Below are 3,925 nucleotides of genomic sequence, written 5' to 3'. Positions count from 1 at the left end.
AGTATTATATTATTTTTATGGATGAAGTAATTGAATTTGTGTGAGTTAATTAACTTAACCAAGATTAGTGTCAGAACTAGAATTGGTTGGAACCCAGGACTATCTCACATAAAAGTTTTTGCACCTTCCAATATACTAGACTCTACCAGAAGTGGAAGTTTTCTAATTGTCTATTGATGCAAATTTCAGTAGATGATAATGTTGGAAGTTTATGATTGGATGATATATTTCAGGGAAACCAGACAAAATAGATTCTCCATTAGTCTATAATATTTTGTGTTAAGTAAAAACACTTCTGATAACACTTTCTGTTAAATAAGACATAATTTTTTAGCCTGAATAGGAAAAAAAAAAAAAGGAGTTTTCAATTACTTGCTAACACACATTTATTTAGCTCTTTTGAAATTAGTCAAACCCTCACCAGAGCTACTTCACTTGAATAAATCTGCTTCTTAAAATGGTGTGCATAGATAGACTCTTTCATTTAGGAACCCAGCTCTACTTACTTCCCTATCCAGACTTGCATAGAGAAAAGGTTAGTAGATGAATACACATGAAGACATAAATAATTCATAAGGCTGGGGGCTCAGGAATTTTTGTATTTGAACAATTAATCAATCTATGGAATTAATGGAATTTCGGTGTAGAATTTCAGAAGTCAATCAACAAGTAAAATTTAGAGATATTTGATGAGACAAAGTAACACTTCCTGTATTTTTTCCTAATCCAAGTACTCATAAGACTTGTTCTACATGAAGCAGGCATATAAAGAGGATAATCAAAATCTGAGGAAATAACAGTTTCTTTACCCTGTATTGTATTAACAATTTAACCTGTGCATTCTTTTTTGTTGTTTGTTTGTTTTTTATTTTGTTATGTTAGTCACCATACACTACATAATTAGTTTTTGATGTAGTGTTCCATGATTCATTGTTTGCTTAGAACACCCAGTGTTCCATGCAATCAGTGCCCTCCTTAACACCCATCACCGGGCTCAACCATGCCCCCACCTCTCCCCTTCTAAAACTTTCTGTTTGTTTCCCAGAGTCCATAGTCTCTTATGGTTCTCTCCCTCTCTGATTTCTCCCCTTTCATTTTTCCCTTCTCCTAATGTCCTCAATGCTATTTCTTATGTTCCACAAATAAGTGAACCTGTACATTCTTTTAGATTTTAAGTTAATAGTCTTCCAGGAAAAACCCTGTACAGTTGTCATCCACAGGCAGTACATCAGATTACTAAATGCTGTATATTAGCATGGAAGTATTACAAGAGCTTAAAGAAAAAAGAAGCTGTTTACTCTTCACCACCACTAGAAATAATCTAAACATTACATTCCTGAAAGGATATGCAGTATCACTTACATTCTGTCTAGGCAACTGCATTTCTCTCCTGGTCTTAGCTGAACTGTGCAACATGAGCATAAACTTTGGTTATTTGAGGTAAACAAACCCTGTGGTCAACGCCTGCTTCAGCTGAAGCTAATGTCAATATGGATGGGCATGGAGGAGAATACTAAAAGTCCAAAAACACTGATTATCTTCACAAAATGAAATGAGTCAGTTCCTACCCATATTGATGTCAGATTTTTATAGAGAACATGACATCACTTAAAGTCTGAAGAAGAGTGGAAGCCAGAATAAACAGAGCTATGCATCAAAAAGTCTTAAGTCTCACAGCAGACACAGTTTAGCTAATGTAGTTGGATTCACAGAATTTTTATCCAGACAGACTATGGCAATAAAACAGAAATATGCACATTGGAACATATTTATCTACCTCATAAAAGTGTACAAAATTTTATATACAAATGTAAATAAAAGGACTTTGCCAGTCTCCAGAAACGTACATGCTATTCATTTTCCCAATGACTCACACATGAGATTGTATCAAGTTTAATTAAGTAAGTAAATGTAAAACACATATATGTACCAAATGTATTTCATCTTAAAAATATTTTTGCCTGCTTAAAAAAAATGCTTTCAACATTCTACAGCATTCCTAGATTTTAATCTCTCAAGACTTAAAATATTGGCTAATTGTTAAAGATTATTTCATCAAGTGCCAGTAACGGGATAGTGGTGCTGTGATTATTATTTTTTTTTTTAAGTTCTCATTTATTGGTGATACAAACCAGTATTTATAGGTGGGCTCACATGATCTCTTGGGTTTGCTTTACAATGCTTCAAATATTTGGGGGGGGAAAAGGTTGGAGGGTATAGATGAAACAACATAGAATGTTGAAAACTATTGAATTTGGAAAAGGAGCATAAATGGGCTCATTATATTTTTTCTATTCTCTTATATATGTTTTAAATTTCCATAATGAAAACATAAAACAAGAAAAATATTGAGAACTGGATAAAAACCATGCAGTCTCTATTTAAAAGAGAAAATGAGGAGCAGTAACAGTGAGATACATCAATTCTTATCAATAAAGATGATATAATTTTTATTTTATGTTTTACAATGACCATATTAGGAACTTTCTGTGATAATACTAATTTAGCATGCATCTGAAAGGCTTTAATTACATATAGGAACTGCACATTTTTCTTAAATATGTTCAAAAGCTATCTTAAATATTTATAAAAAGTCAGTTTCAGGACTAAAAACACAATCTTTTTAGAAAAGTAGAATAATCTCATACTCATCATTTTCCAGAAGGGGCTTGCAAAGTTAGAAAGCCTCTGGGGTGAAAAGGACTCTCCAGAGAAATCCCAGACAGAGGTGCACCTTAACAATGCAGTAACCCTGTTTGCAGTTCCTCTTTGCACAAAAGTTCTGGACACTTTTCTGACAGAAGATTTTTAGGCACTATTTTTTATACATATGTTCAAGCCAGATGGTCAGTAATATATATCTTAATTACTAAATCATATCTCTTTTGTTTGCAGTAAGCAAGAGAAATGAAAGTTATATATTCATGGCAGGTAAGTAATAAAATTATGTTAGTTTAGATAGTTTTAAAAATTAATAACACTATTATTAAAATTATTATTGTAGTTCTACATTAAACCTCATTTACATCTAAAGAAAAACGTTCTTAAAACCAATACATTTGTTTTTCAACAAAATCATTTGCTTCAGCATCATACGCTACTCCGAATGCATTGTTCTTACATTGATGAAGATGGAGCTTGAGTGCCATCTGGTGTCCCTCTCTCTTCATCCTGCAGGATTTTCCTCTGATTTTGGCCTGAGAAAATCCTCCTTGCGTTAGTCTGGCACTTCAAATGCCAAATTAAAAGAAGGCATTATTTGCCAGACAAATAAGTCATCTACTCAGTCTATAGAATCCTGAATCTCATACACAGTAATATCTACAATTCATATTCATTTTCTTCATACTAGTTCAAATCCTGTGTGTCCGACCAATCCAAATATTCCCAGTCTGAGAAAATCTGCATTTCCTACACATACTTCACATTTTGTGATGTCTACCCTGTTACTTATAGCTGCAGTCACAGCGGCCTCTACATCAGTGGTTTTCAATCTTGAGTGCCATTAGAATCACACTGAGAGTTAAAAAAAATAATAATAATGGCGGCCCAAACCCAGTGAGTCTGATTTAATAGATCTGGAATGGGGCAACATGTATCAATAAATTTTAAAAGTTCTCCAGGTGATTCCAGTCTGATCCAGGTTATTTTGTAATGGGTTGTCTGTTCTTTAAAGGTGAGGGCTCTTTGTCTCTCATCTCTGAGACAGTACATTGCGTTGGACATACTAAGAACTCAATATATGTGGCAAAGATGAAGCATCTCTAGAGTCTACATGTTTGCTTTAAAACAAGGCAAGACCTGTGTAGTAGTGCATAGAATTCTAGCTTTTTTCCTCCTTTCTCTGTATATTGATCTCAGAGATTACACTGTGTCTCTATGTGAATATGGACAGGTAGCATTTACCAACATGTACCAGTCTACT

Source organism: Neovison vison, chromosome 1 (assembly GCF_020171115.1).
Source record: "Neovison vison isolate M4711 chromosome 1, ASM_NN_V1, whole genome shotgun sequence".
NCBI classification, from domain to species: domain Eukaryota; kingdom Metazoa; phylum Chordata; class Mammalia; order Carnivora; family Mustelidae; genus Neogale; species Neogale vison.
This window is presented reverse-complemented; position numbering follows the sequence as displayed.